General features: G+C 41.8%; 1 long non-coding RNA gene across 1 annotated transcript; it reads right to left on the bottom strand.

The window, feature by feature from the left end:
* Nucleotides 1-768: 768 nt before the first annotated feature.
* On the bottom strand, nt 769-3,482 carry LOC309691971. Its single transcript, XR_014272175.1, has 4 exons — nt 2,986-3,482; nt 2,252-2,327; nt 1,129-2,076; nt 769-1,034 (listed from the first exon to the last, which is right to left on the bottom strand). It is a non-coding gene; the product is annotated as an uncharacterized lncRNA (long non-coding RNA).
* Nucleotides 3,483-15,483: the final 12,001 nt, after the last annotated feature.

The following is a 15,483-nucleotide window of genomic DNA, read 5'->3' on the forward strand; positions in this document are numbered from 1 at the left end:
TGTGAATGTGGAGATGTTATATTGGTGTCACTGGTAAAAATAAATAATTGAAATGGGTATATATTTGTTTTTTGTTAAGTTGCCTAATAATTATGCACAGTAATAGTCACCTGCACACACAGATATCCCCCTAAAATAGCTAAAACTAAAAACAAACTAAAAACTACTTCCAAAAACATTCAGCTTTGATATTAATGAGTTTTTTGGGTTCATTGAGAACATGGTTGTTGTTCAATAATAAAATTATTCCTCAAAAATACAACTTGCCTAATAATTCTGCACTCCCTGTACACTGCTAACATGGATGTGCTATGCTAACAGTGAATGCTCTCGGTGTTTACTGATAGCAAACTGTGGTACAGAGATGACTGTTTATAATATTTCTAGTGATACTCAGAAGCTCTCATCAAGTCCCGATTTAATTTGATTTATGCTGTTATCAGTGTTTGCAATGATAGCATGGCTGTGGTGTCCTATCAATGTATGCGCTTGTTGTTTGCTGATATCAAACTGTAGCATTAGGACCACTGAGTTAACCTTTGTAGTGATACTCACTCCTTTTTATTTAGACCTGGTTTAATTCTGGGATAGTTGAATATTTGTATATTGTTAGGTCTGCTGGATTACACAGATGGATTACGTGGCAGAAACACACACGGACGCAAAATAGTTTGTGATGCAAGCTTTATATATATACACGAGTGGGGGAATATTTACAGGGGAAGGGGCTATATACAGTGATGGATAAAAATGTGCCAGGAGATAAACACCGAGGAGATGAGACGGAGCCGAAGTATGCAGGTAGGCAGCAGACGCACCGGAGCTACCTGACAACAGGGAACAAAACAGAGCTTATGGCGTACCGTTGATAGCCGAACGTTAAACACAAGTGGACGGAGAGAGTTGGAGAGCTTACTTGACCACCCAAACCACAGCCGCTGCGGTGATCGCCGCCTGATGGTACGTAGCACTCCGTCGCGGATCCACAATAGCCAACACAAAATCCTAGGTAGGCGGGCAGGCGATGGAACAGGCTAAGACAAAGAGAAGCAGGTGAAACGTGGATCCTTTAAAACATACAGCTCCACAGCGTAAAATCAACAGATGCAGCCTGTGCTGACTCGTTACCACTTGTGACAGCGACAATACTCCGACACCAGATGTCCGTGACTCTGCTCCCTAAAAGCGCTCACTGATGACGTCCGATGCGTCGCAGGTGTGCTGGAATGCCATCAAGCCCCGCCTCGCCTACCTACAACCAAAAGGAAAACAAAACCCAAACAACAACAATACACCTACCCACCACCTCCTAACATATATAACCCCTGCAGCTGTCAAACTCTATAACAGGGGTCACCAGCCTTTATTAAAACAGAGTTATAAAACTGTGAACAGTTTGGTTCATCGTTAGTTAACATGGTTCTATCTTGATAAGCTATGTCTTATCACAGATTAATATTTCAAAAATATTAATGATTTAAGCAAGGAAAGGGCTACATGTCAACATACAACTCTTTATTTCTATTAATGTCTTACTTCATTCCTACCTGATTGACATGTTTAGGAATTATGAGTGATTGGCACACTGTAGTTGTGAAAGTTGCTACCAATCAAATTGTGATATGTTAAAGTTAAAACAAAACACAACTGTTTTAGATATTATCTAATATACATTTTGTAATTATCCTTATAATTACAAAATGTTTTTTGTAAGATTTAAGTTTTGTGATTTTGTCATTAGTATAATATGAAATACATTCTACATGTGTCAAGTCGTGTGCCAATATTTGCTATGTAGTAGAACCGAGACATTAGTCATAAAAATTTATTTGAAATAATATTAAAATTCTCAAACAGAAAAACATTAAACATAAATATATAAAATATAAGAATTTACAGAGAGACAGGAATAAAAAGGACCAGCTGCTCTCCAGAGCAGGAACAAGGCTGAGGAGGAAATGCTCCATTGGAGACTGATGTGAACTCTTCAGGGATACCAGGATGGCCAGCTCCAGCGCCAATGGACCGTCCTGGGACCCGTCCCTCATCTGCCTCGGAGCCGTCCTCCCTGTGGGACTGTAAAACAGCACAAAACACAAAGAAATGAGAAGACTGCTACTAGATTTTAATTTCAACATTGAAAAAAAAAAACCAAAAACAGGATATAATCAGATTGGTTGTAGATATTTAGTAAAGGTGATCACAAGGCAATCCCACCGACTAAACAGGTATCAGTGCTTGCTGTACATACCTGTGGGTGCAGCAGCAGGAGCTCAGGGACTGGGGAGCCAGGAGAAGCAACTGTTCTGCTGCAGAATCAGTTGGTTCTATCAATACAGTATTAAATGTTAACAGGTTGAATATAATAATCAGAGTAGACAGTGGTCCCTCATTTATTGCAGCAGGGGTTCTCAGAATAACTAGCCCCTGGTCACGCACTTTATACACTGTTTTCCCCACACACATGAACATTGGTCACAGTTCTCACAATTGATTCTCAAAGTGCAAACCTTTGTAGATTGCAAAACGTAAAAGTATTATTATGCCGCGGTTTGTCTTCATCTGCCCGCCACTTTCGTGCGCCTTTTTCCCTCGGGGTGCAGGTGTCTATTTCCGAATGAGGGTCATAGTTATGGGTGTTTTTGTGCTGTTTTTTCTATTGGACGTGATGGTTATCAAAACCAAACGTGATAAATTTGGCAAGCGCAGGAGACACGGCACGGAGGAGATTTGTCAATCAGGCTGCAGAATGCAATGCTGTACTGTGCAATAAAAAATCAGCGAAAAAGCGAAGCAGTGACGGATGAACAGCGGGACCACTGTGTGCTGTTTATTAATAAACAATAAAATATATTCCTAAATGACAACATGCATAAAAGCAGAACAGTATTTGTACGTCAGTGGGAAAATAGCGGTGGCTTGATAGCTTTTGGGCAGCTTCCCCGGGTCAGTGAAATCTTTCAAAAGAGAGATGAATGAACTTACCAGGTTGCCCGATCTCTTCACATATCTTCCTCCAAGCTCGGTCCTTTTCATTCCTGTCTCGGTACAGAAAGCAGCTGGTGTCGTACAGCTCCGGGTTGTTTGCTACGGCATTGATTAGCCTTCCCCTCCATTGAAGTATGAAGGGCTTTGGCTGGATCTGCCCCTTTGACCTAGGTCACAGCCACGTCACCAGGCTCCTGATTGGTTGTCGCGGCGCGATTTGACGCTGGAGTTCAGATTTTTCCAACTCGAGCGGTAGACGCGAAACGCGCGTATGCACAAAATGCAACACAAAAACTCACGCGCGTGGTTTTATTCGCGAGTCAAACGCGCCAGACGCGCTACACTGACGCGCGTTTCACGCGTTTTGGCGTTTTCGCGACGCAAATCTGCTTCTGAATTTTCGCGGGACCCGCAATCGCGTGTCATCGCGCCTTTCCATTGACTTTACATGTAAACCTGACGCTCTATTCGCGTCCATCGCGTTCGGTGTGAACACACCGTAAGAGCCATTTCGTTCGCGAACGACCCATCACTAACCACGCCTACTACCAGTTTTAGCAGTGCATCCCAACCGCTGCATCTCTCTGACAGATTGAGTCTAGCTAGCATCAGTCTTTTTTTTAGCCCAATGACCCATGTGCAATACATTTTTCCATGTCTAAGGAGCTTGGAAAGAAAAGCGTCTGGACTTCTTTAAGTTTAACTTTCCAAGCTCCTTAGACTACGATGGCCTGGATCAGCGGTCCCCAACCTTTTTTGCGCCATGGACCGGTTTATGCCCGACAATATTTTCACGGACCAGCCTTTAAGGTGTCGCGGATAAATACAACAAAATAAAACTAGTACCGGTACCGAAAAAAAGAAGATTTATTCATAACACACATGAAAAGACCCAGGAAAACTGAGTTAACGATAAAAACGATGACAAAATAATGCTGAAAACTGATAAAAACCCTGAAAACCATACATTTCACACCTGAGCCTCAACTCTCGCGGCCTGGTACCAAACGACTCACGGACCGGTACCGGTCCGGGGGTTGGAGACCGCTGGCCTGGATGACTGAGAACCTTCACAGACACATTTTCAATGCTATCAGAAGAGGCCAGGACTGAGTTTTGAGATGAACTGACTGATAGTATGAGTGAAAGCAGTTCAAGATCATCACAGCAAATCTTTTGTCTTGGTCCTTGAAGACCCTAGCCTTTTTAGATAAGATAAGATAAGATAAGATAAGATAGAACTTTATTAATCCCTCGGGTGGGTTCCTCTGGGAAATTCGATTTCCAAAAAAGCACAGCACCGACAGAAGTTACAGTTACAGAATGTTATATATATATATATACACACACACACACACATACACACACATATATAAATACAGAGACAAATATAAATAAAATATACAAAGGGAATAAATAGGAATAAAAAATAAAAATACAAGTGAATTGCACATTTCAAGTATTGAGTCTATTGCACTGTTGACTATTTACAAAAAGTATTGCACAAGGTATTGTACAGTGAGGTGAAGAGGCACTACAGCTTAGTTGTTCCCCCCTCCTTTGTCCTCCTGTTTCCCCTCCCTCTCCCCTCCAGAGAGGAGTTAAACAGTTTGATGGCGTGTGGGACAAAGGAGTTTTTAAGTCTGTTAGTTCTTGTCTTGGGGAGAAGCAACCTGTCACTGAACAGACTCTTCTGGTTGTTTATGGCCGTGTGCAGAGGATGCCCAGCATTGTCCATAATGTCCAGCAGTTTCTTTAATGTCCTTTTCTCTGCCACTGTCACCAGAGTGTCCAGCTTCATGCCGACCACAGAGCTAGTTTCTCCAGCCTGGATGAGTCCTTCTTTGCTGTGCTGCTCCCCCAGCACACCACAGCATAGAAAAGTACTCCAGCAACCACCGACTGGTAAAACATCCTCAGGAGCTTCCTGCAGATGTTAAAAGACCTCAGCCTCCTGAGGAAGTACAGTCGGCTTTGGGCTTTTTTATACAGGTGCTCTGTGTTGCATGACCAGTCCATGGTTGGTTGTTTGTTTCTTTGGAGCGACAAGTGCCTGCAGAAAGAAAACTCAAACGCAGAGCTCCTACAAACACTATCTGGGATGTTCTTTTAGAATAGAATAGAATAGCCTTTATTGTCATTGTACAGAGTACAACGAAATTGGAGTGCCACTCCCTTGGTGCAAGTTTCAATAATAAATATAAATGTAAAATATAAAAAGTACAAAAAAAAACAATCGTAAGTACTCAAACAATAGTATGTACAATATATACAGGATAGCAGCATTAATATAATGACAGTATGAATAGCAGCATAATATAATGACAGTGACGGTATGGAATAGGTTCAATTGTTTTTGTGCTTATTTACTACGGTGATAGCTCTGGGAAAGAAGCTATCCCTGAATCTGTTTGTCCTGGTTTTATGTGACCTGTACCGTCGGCCTGACGGTAATAGTTCAAACAGTTGGTTGCTGGGGTGAGAGTGGTCCTTGATGATATTGCCAGCTCTGCTGAGGTACCGAGAGTTTGCAGTGACCTCCAGGCTGGGCAGAGAGCAGCCAGTGATCTTCTGGGCTGTGTTGATGACCCTCTGCAGTACTTTCCTGTCTGCAGCTGAGCACCCTGCATACCATGTTGTTATGCCGTACGTTAGGATGCTCTCTATGGTGGCTCTGTAAAATGTCACCAGCAGCCTCTCCTCCAGGTTGTTCCTCCTGAGCACTCTCAGAAAGTGGAGACGCTGCTGGGCCTTTTTAACCACCGCTGTAGTATTTGCAGTCCAGGAGAGGTCATGAGATATCTGCACGCCCAGAAACCTCATGGAGTGTACCCTCTCCACACAGCTCCCGTGAATGTAAAGTGGGGCCGGGTCTGCTCTGCCCTTCCTGAAGTCCAAGATAAGTTCTTTAGTTTTCGTGGTGTTCAGTTGGAGGTTGTTAACTGAACACCACTCAGTCAGTCTGTTGACCTCATCTCTGTAGTCCGACTCATCCCCCCTTGAGATGAGTCCAACCACTGTGGTGTCATCCGCGAACTTTATGATGGTGTTTGAGAGATGGGTAGGGGAGCAGTCGGATGTGTAGAGCGTAAACAGGAGGGGACTCAAAACACATCCTTGTGGAGGCCCGGTGCTGAGTGTGATGGTGCTGGACCGGTGGGGGCCGAGTCTGACAGACTGTGGTCTATTTGTCAGGAAGTCCTTGATCCAGAGGCAGATGGGGGTGGAGAGTCCCAGGTGAGACAGTTTCTGGACCAGGATCTCCGGGATGATATGATTGAATGCTGAGCTGAAGTCCAGAAAGAGCATTCTCACATAGCTTCCTCGGTGCTCCAGGTGACTCAGCGCAGTGTGGAGCGCTATGGTGATAGCGTCCTCGGTGGAACGATTTGTCCTGTAGGCAAATTGGTGGGGGTCCAGAGTGGGAGGCAGACCGGCCCTGATGTGCTGACAGACCAGTCTGTCAAAGCACTTCATCACTACAGGCGTAAGTGCAACAGGCCTGTAGTCATTTGGGCTGGCCACAGCTGTCTTCTTGGTGATGGGGATGATGGTGGAGGTTTTGAGGCAGGGCGGGACGGTGTTTGATGACAAGGAGAGGTTGAAGATTTTAGTGAAGACTCCGGTCAGTTCGTCAGCACATGCTCTGAGAACCTTTCCATGTATTCCATCAGGACCTGCCGCCTTCCTGGGATTCACTGACCTTAGAACACACCTCACTTGGTGCTCCCTAAGTGTTAGTGTGCCAGTGCTGTGGGCGGGTGGAAGTGGTGTGGCAGCTGAGGGCTTGGTCGTCTCAAAGCGGGCGAAGAAACGGTTTAGATCCTCAGCCAGTGAGGCATCAGTCCTAGATGTTGCCTGGTTATTGCTTCTGTAGTTGGTAATGTGATTGATCCCCTGCCACATTTTTCTGGGGTCGTTGTCAGCAAAGTGATCTTCAATCCTCCTCCTATAGGCAGCCTTAGCTTTCCTGATGCCTCTAATCAGGTCTGCCCTGGCCGCCCTATACGCAGCCCTGTCCCCTGACTTGAAGGCAGTGTTGCGGCTTTTTAGGAGGGATTGCACTTCGCTATTCATCCAGGGTTTTTGATTTGGAAACACCCTGACCCTTTTGTTGACGGTGACATTGTCAACACAGTTCCTGATGTACGAGAGTACAGTGTCCGCGTACTCCTGGAGGTTGTGGCTGGAGAATAAATCCCATACAGTTGTTGAGAAGCAGTCCTGCAGTTGAGAAAGGGCTCCTTCAGGCCAGGTTTTTATTGTCTTTGTCTGGGGCTTTGTTTTTCTCAGCAGGGGGGTGTAGGTGGGGGTGAGGGACATGCAGAGGTGGTCAGATCCAGCCAGGTGGGGGAGGGGTGTCGCTCTGAAAGCATGCCTGATGTTTGAATAGACATGGTCCAAAGTGTGTTCTCCTCTCGTAGCAAAGTCCACGAACTGGACAAATTTAGGAAGCACAGTCTTTAGGCACGCTTTGTTAAAGTCGCCGGCGACAATAAAAACCCCATCGGGGTGGGCAAGCTGTTGTTTGTTTATGGTGTTGAGCAAGAGGCTGAGAGCCGTGCTAACGTTAGCATCCGGCGGTATATAAACAGCTATCACAATAACTACTGTAAACTCCCTCGGGATGTAAAAAGGTCTGCACGAGACTGCCAGAACCTCCAAATCAGGAGAACAGTGTGTGTGAATGATCCTGCTTTTACAACACCACTCGTTATGCACATAAACACATAGCCCCCCTCCTCTGCTTTTACCTGAGTTGCTGTTTCTGTCATGCCGGTGTAGCGTGCGGCCTGCTAACTCGACTGCAGCGTCGGGAATCAGCGGGTGAAGCCACGTCTCCGTAATAAGAATAATGCTGCAGTTACGTGCAAAGCTTGTGTTGGCTATCTGTAGCTCCAATTCGTCAAGTTTGTGGGTGATGGATCTGGCGTTCGATAGGAAAAGGCTCGGAAGTGCTGGCCGGTGTGGATGTTTGCGTAGCCTAGCGTCTGAGCCCGACCGGCATCCCCTCTTCTGCTTTCTTTCCCTCTGTCGCCTTCTACGCTTGCTGGGCGGGCAGACCATCCACGGTGACCCTGGCGGTCTCGCTATCGCCACCAGGATGTTGTGTGTTCGCTGATAGTCGCCAGAAACAGACAAACTATATTTAAAACCTAGATCAATTAGGTTCTGGCGACTGTAAGAGATGGCGGCGTTGCAAACATTCAAAAATATCCACATTAAAAGTAAAAACGAGCACCAAACTGGAGAGCTAAGAGCCGCTGCACCCGTGCGCGCCGCCATCTTGTTTTTTTTGAAGCAAACTCTTCGTTTAAACACTTTAATTGCTGACCAGTGGTAAATCTGTGAATCTATTGCCAGCTATTGTTTCCATCGATCATGTCAAGAATCAAACATAAGCATTAGACCTACCAGAAGCATTTACTATGATTGACATGTTTTACAGGTGGTCCAGTGAGATTTTGAGTTGCTTCCTGCACTTTTTTTTCCAGACTTAATTGCCAGGCTGTGTGAAACCTTCAATCTTAGATTACCCTTTTTGTCCCAGATGGTGCTGGACAAATTGTATGTTTATAATTATTCAGCTGAAACAGAGATCTAATTAACCTGAATATGTGAAAACACATATGTACTCGGGGAACTGAAACTGGAATAGATTTATAATCATAACACTTACATATAAACTGGTATGAAACAAAATACGTGGTGCACATAATGTCAAAGTAAACAGGTGTGCAATTGAACACTCATTTATCCACTAAACGCTCCAGGGTTATTGTGCAACATGTCAAGTTATGTTTTCTGCACACAGTGTTTCTTTTTTTTTTTTACTTAGTTTTTTTTTTAATTGTTATTTTAAATTTGCTAATATTGCATGACTAATTATAGTTTATAGCACCGGGTAATAGTGGTTCAAAATAGATTATGCTTAGAACATACATATTCTCAGATTCTCGATTGGATTTAGATCTGGACTTTGACTGGGCCATTCTAACACATGGATATGTTTTGTTTTAAACCACTCCAATGTTGCCCTGGCTTTATGTTTAGGGTCGTTGTCCTGCTGGAAGGTGAACCTCTGTCCCAGTCTCAAGCCTTTTGCAGACTCCAAGAGGTTTTCTTCCAAGATTGCCCTGTATTTGGCTCCATCCACCTTCCCATCAACTCTGACCAGCTTCCCTGTCCCTGCTGAAGAGAAGCACCCCCAGAGCATGATGCTGCCACCACCATATTTGACGGTGGGGATGGTGTGTTCAGAGTGATGTGCAGTGTTAGTTTTCCGCCACACATAGCGTTTTGCATTTTGGCCAAAAAGTTCCATTTTGGTCTCATCTGACCAGAGCACCTTCTTCCACATGTTTGCTGTGTCCCCCACATGGCTTGTGGCAAACTGCAAATGGGAATTCTTATGGTTTTCTGTTAACAATGGCTTTCTTCTTGTCACTCTTCCATAAAGGCCAACTTTGTGCAGTGCACGACTAATACTTGTCCTATGGACAGATTCCCCCACCTGAGCTGTAGATCTCTGCAGCTCGTCCACAGTCACCATGGGCCTCTTGGGTGCATTTGTGATCAGTGCTCTCCTTGTTCGGCCTGTGAGTTTAGGTGGACGGCCTTGTCTTGGTAGGTTTACAGTTGTGCCATACTCCTTCCATTTCTGAATGATCGCTTGAACAGTGCTCCGTGGGATGTTCAAGGCTTGGGAAATATTTTTGTAGCCTAAGCCTGCTTTAAATTTCTCAATAACTTTATCCCTGACCTGTCTAGTGTGTTCTTTGGACTTCATGGTGTTGTTACAGAGCAGCTGTATTTGTACTGACATTAGATTACACACAGGTGCACGCTATTTAGTCATTAGCACTCATCAGGCAATGTCTATGGGCAACTGACTGCACTCAGACCAAAGGGGGCTGAATAATTACGCACACCCCACTTTGCAGTTATTTATTTGTAAAATATATTTGGAATCATATATGATTTTCGTTCCACTTCTCACGTGTACACCACTTTGTATTGGTTTTTCACGTGGAATTCCAATAAAATTTATTCATATTTGTGGCTGTAATGTGACAAAATGTGGGAGAGTTCAAAGGGCCGAATACTTTTGCAAACCACTGTATATTGTAGGCTACATACAGCACACTTTGATGTAAAGTGGGTGGGGCAAGTGAAACTTTCCTTTTTGTCAGCATAAAGAAGTTTAACTGACCATTTAATTCCAGAGATATTTTAGTGTAAAGTCAAGAAGTGCAACTTCAATTGAACATGATATAGATGTGTTAAAGATTAAAATCACTTGAATTGAAGTTTTGGTAGCTCATTGCCATAGACTGTCCTATAAGTATAAAATGGAAATCTTTTTGTTAATTGGGTAAATATCTCTTTTTTTCCCACTGTGATCCCAGTGTAAAAATCATACATTTCTATAGTAGATTCAGAAGTTTCTGTCACTTAATTGTGTATCTGGTATTTAAATATTTTGTATAATACCATATGTCAAAGGGGGCCAAAGGCCTGTATAAAGCTGTACTGAAGTACAGAACTTACGCGGTGGAGTTAACACAAAACACAGAGTAATACTTGGTGTGGGGGTCATAACTAGAAATACATGAGAGAATGGCAGCCTGGGCCAGAGGCAGACAACGGAGGAAAGGGCCCACACTGGAACACACCTAGCGGCTCACTCGGACCAGGACACCATCACTATCATCAGTGGGAAAACTGTAAAATGTATGAAAAAACACTTAAAAGCTAACTAGTTAGGCCAGACTGGATTCTTTGGGTGGCGGATTCCAGCTTCTAGGGCTTATGTTTGACACTAAAGCATCATGTTTTTACCAGAGACATTACAAAAGAAAGATCATGGTGAAAGTATAATCTCCAGGGCAGTTAAGAGTCTTTAAACCATTTTTTGTTGTTTTCCATCGGTTGGGCAGTCAACAAAGTTTTTAAATAAAGAGTTTTTATATTTTGATGACCACTGCAATTAAAGTTAGTCTAGGTACATGCTTCATCTGTGTAAATTACAGTCCAGAGCTACTACCAAAATGGCTGCTAAGTGTTGATACTCACTTTGTTATCACTTCCAGTAACATAAGGCAGAGTTCTTAACCTCTTGAACCCCAATGCTCCCAGCTGAAGAAATATGTAACCCTCCGTGACGTCAAGTGTTTTATGCAAATATCAGCATGTGGTACCCACAGAAACCTTAGAATCTCAGCTAAATCCTCACATAAACCTCCTCATGTAGCCTCATATAAGCGATGATTAAAAGAGTAGTTACGTAATTGCGCAAAAGTCTGCTAAACACACACACAACCGACACATAAACTTTTCTGACTTCATGTAGCTAGTCGGCTAGCAAGCTCTCATGGATTCCAAAACACCATATTTCACCATGCAAAATTAATTGAACCAGCCACAACAGAAGACCACAAAAACGCAAGCTTTGCAAATAGCGCTTAGACAGAGCATTGCTTACTGTGCCAGTTTCCTTCATTGTTTTTTACCAGTAGCCGATAGCCACTGTAGCTTCTGATAATGGCAGTGCATTGGAACCACTTCTATCAACAACTGCCATTTTCAACCCAGTTATAGACATGTGACTGGATTATCCCGCCTTTCATAAATTTAGGGCCATGTGGGGTTTTCACCTTGTAATTTCTGATTAGTAGAACTGACGGCATCCTTACAGTGATTCTATTGACTCAAACAATTAAAAAGAGGTGTCAATCATGCAAACTGACCAATAGAAGCCGAAGATACAGCCCCTCAGAATTTAAAGCACCATTTAGTCCAAAAAACAAGTAATTTTAGGCATGTAAATGAAATTAAATTATTTCTGAAATTTAATACCCAAAACAATTCAACTCAAATATGGTGCCCAAAAGTGTGCCAAAATTGTACAAACGGCACAACGTCAGAATATTTATTTACTAAAAGTGCTGTAATTTTTCACTTTAAAAGCATAACCTTTGCACAGATGATGTTTATATGTTGATTACTGGTTTTCTGGATTAAAATGTGAACGAAAGTATATTTTTAAAGGGGTTATGAGGTAAAAATAAATAAATAAATAAATTAGGCTAGGAAAATATCTAATTACTTTTTCTGTGTTTCAGCCTCAGTAACTTTGACACAGTAACATCTGCTTTAACATTTACACCTTTATTTTAATAACGAGATTGTTTACACAGAGTTTGTAATTGCAGAAAAATATTCCATTCATTTTGGGCATGTCATTTTTGAGCAGGAAGCTCAGAAAGTCCTTTCAGGCTGAACAGGATAAAATACAGATGAAGGCATTGAACTGACTTTAATTCATAACCGCTTATCTCTATTACTTAACTTCCCCTTTTCATTGTAAAATCAATGCAATCACCATATAAAGACAGAATTTAACAAATCTGTCTTCCAAAATCATGCTTCTTTAGACATAATATTTGTTAATATGGAGCCCTGGGTGTTAACTGACCTGATACAGTACATAGTAGGCATATCACAGTTATATTAACATCATATATATTTACGTGAAAAAGCGTGGCTTAAGAACAATTTTCAGCAAGGTTGGGTATTTGACTTTGCAATACACAGCATGGCACAGTTCTCCACAATCACTAATGAGCAATCACAGCAGCTCTTCTCATCACATATAAAGCAGTTTGGTGAGCCAAGGGGAAAGTCCACTGCTGAGGAGACAGCAGTTACTCCAAGGCGTCAATATACAAGACCCCATGTTCATATTTCAGACTTTTGTTGTTGTCATTGACAAATGTTGTGAATGATTTTAGAAATTTGTAATGTCCCAAGCTCTCATGATAGTAAGTAAATATTAATGATTTTTTTTTTCAGTCCTCAAAACCATCTGTCCCTGCCAGCAGGATTCCAGCATGCCAGTGAAAATCACTGTGTATAGTGGGTACTGCTCTAGAATCAGCTCTGTAGACAATCTTCATGACAATCTGAGCACTTGGGCTGAAAACTTACAAAATTAGCAAGCTGGATATGCTACAAAAATCTTTCAGTTTGTTTTTGTTTATTTTAAATGATTAAACAACATGTATTTGGTCAATCATACTTGATTACATTTGCATACCATAATGCCAAAAGAGAAAAAAAAAACTCTGGGTACACGTGTGGAACCTGAATTTCTGATTTGTCATTGTGTACACTCAGTCTGTGTTGAAAGGTTTCCTGTTAAACAGAAACGATGTATTACATCCATAAATCCTTGGCAAATACACAGAGCTACCCATTGTTTTCTAACCGTTTTCATTCTCACAGTTTGAAATACAGATCACTTGTGTGTTTCTCTGCACAAGGTGTCCTTTAGCATCAGTGCCTTTGTCTACAATTAGCCCCCAAGAGCATATGGCCGGATAAAAGGGCAACAAAGTCCACGAAAATAGGCAGTGATATAAATAACTTTCGACCATAGTCTTCTTTGGAGAACTTTGTGTTTTTCACTTGGGTTGAAATATGGCCTTCACATCAATAATCCTGCATAGTGAAAAACAGCAGAGAGAAGTACTCGGTTCATTCAAATGTGACTCATATGTGAGGAGCTGCTGAAGTCTTGTCTCAATGTTACATCCAGACTTTAGTTCTAAAACATACTTTGCATGTTTCTGACACACTAACAAACCATAATTGCATGACACCGCATGCTTCAGTCACCCCTGGAAAAGAAATCCTTGCGAAAGTATTACAACTGGGTAGAGTGAATTTGCACTCTCACTATCTTTGAAATGGTTGCTTTGAAGACAGGAACCAATTCTGCAGCAACTCACTCTTGATTTTGGTGCGCTAAGTCAGCAATAAAGCTCCAGTAAAACTGAGTCACTCTGCAAATAAAGGAGGATGAGTACAACAACAAGTTTGAGGCGTTGACTTGGTCTCCAAATTCTATAGATCTAAATCCTATTGAGCATCTGTGTGATGTGCTGGACAAACATGTCCGATCTATGGAGACCCCACCTCATAACTTAGATGTACAGGATTTAAAGGATCCAGAAACCAAAGCACACCTTCAGAGATTTAATGGAGTACATCTATGACACCTTGGTAACAAAAAAGGGAACAACACAGCTTTAGGCAAAATTTTATGCCTCATTGATGTACATTGTGTTCAAAGTTAGTGTATCTGAGTGTAGCTCATGTAAACATACTCCCACCCAGGAGGCATTGTAGAATAAAAAGGAATCAGTTTTGATCAAGGAAATGTGTCAGACGTGGAGTAATAGAGCTGTTACTGTCTGTCAGAATGTGAAAAGTTGGCTGTTTAGTGCATAGAAATCCAAACAGCATTGCCAGTGTCATTTGAGATAATGTAAGTCTGGAGACAACACATGTTGAGTGAATGTTAATATGAGTGATAAAATAAGCAAAGCTTTTCTGACATCATTTTCTCTAGAACGTCTGCAACGCTCAAATCACTCTTATCTAATTTAAGATCCTCATCCAAAAACATTTTGCAGCAAACACATATAAACCAATACATATTCAAAATCCAGAAAATATAGAGATAACCACAACAGTGCCTGAAACAGAAAGTTACTGTAGTTTTTTGTTGTTGTTGTTTTTACACCAGCAGAATAATCAAGATGCACATGCAGCATTGATAGAAAATGGATGTTTAGTCTGGTTTGATTAGATAAATATGGGCTTTTTTGTGTGGGTTGTGTTAGTTGATTTCCAGGCACAAACATTTTCAAAGAAACATGCAAATATGCGCTGTGCATAATCATGGCTCTGTCTTACTTTCCAACTGATACTCAACCGATTTTATATTGTGAAAAAACATTGACTAAAATTTACTTCAATGTGATTTATTTATTCCTCAATACCAGGTATGTTTAAAAGAGAGTGAGCTGTTGAGCATATTCAAGCAGCTCTCATTCAATATGGTGCTTTATTCAGTGTAATATATCATAAAGTGCAGGGTTTGTAAAGTAACATATTATAACCCAAATCAAAATCAAATCAATTCTTTAATGTTTTAACTAGTGCTGTCAGCGTTAATCTTGTTAAAATGACGTTAACGCCATAACCGCATTAACGTGGCAAATTTCAGTCAGCAAGTTAACGCGGATCGCCCCGTGCGTGGGACTGGATGGCGCTAATACCTTAATGAGCTAACCGCACTAACGCGTTGACACAGTGCAGCACTAGTTTTAACTTATTCATGTAGCTGTTACATTTTTACAACTACATGAATAACTATATCATCATGGTAAGCAAAGAATTTGATATACTATAGGTCTACATTTAAAAATATATCTTTTATACTAAAGGCGTCATTATTCAGAAAGGCAGACAAGTGAACCAGGGCACAAAATCTTAAGTAATGTCTACAGTTCACATATATTTAAATCAAATGACTTGGACTATCATTTTGAGAGTTCCTCTTCATTAGCAGCACCACCATTCACGAGTCTGATGTAGAAATTCAAAATCTTTTTTTGGTATAAAATAACAGACTGACTTATAAAA

Source organism: Aulonocara stuartgranti (assembly GCF_965226115.1).
Source record: "Aulonocara stuartgranti genome assembly, chromosome: 17".
Taxonomy (NCBI): Eukaryota; Metazoa; Chordata; class Actinopteri; order Cichliformes; family Cichlidae; genus Aulonocara; species Aulonocara stuartgranti.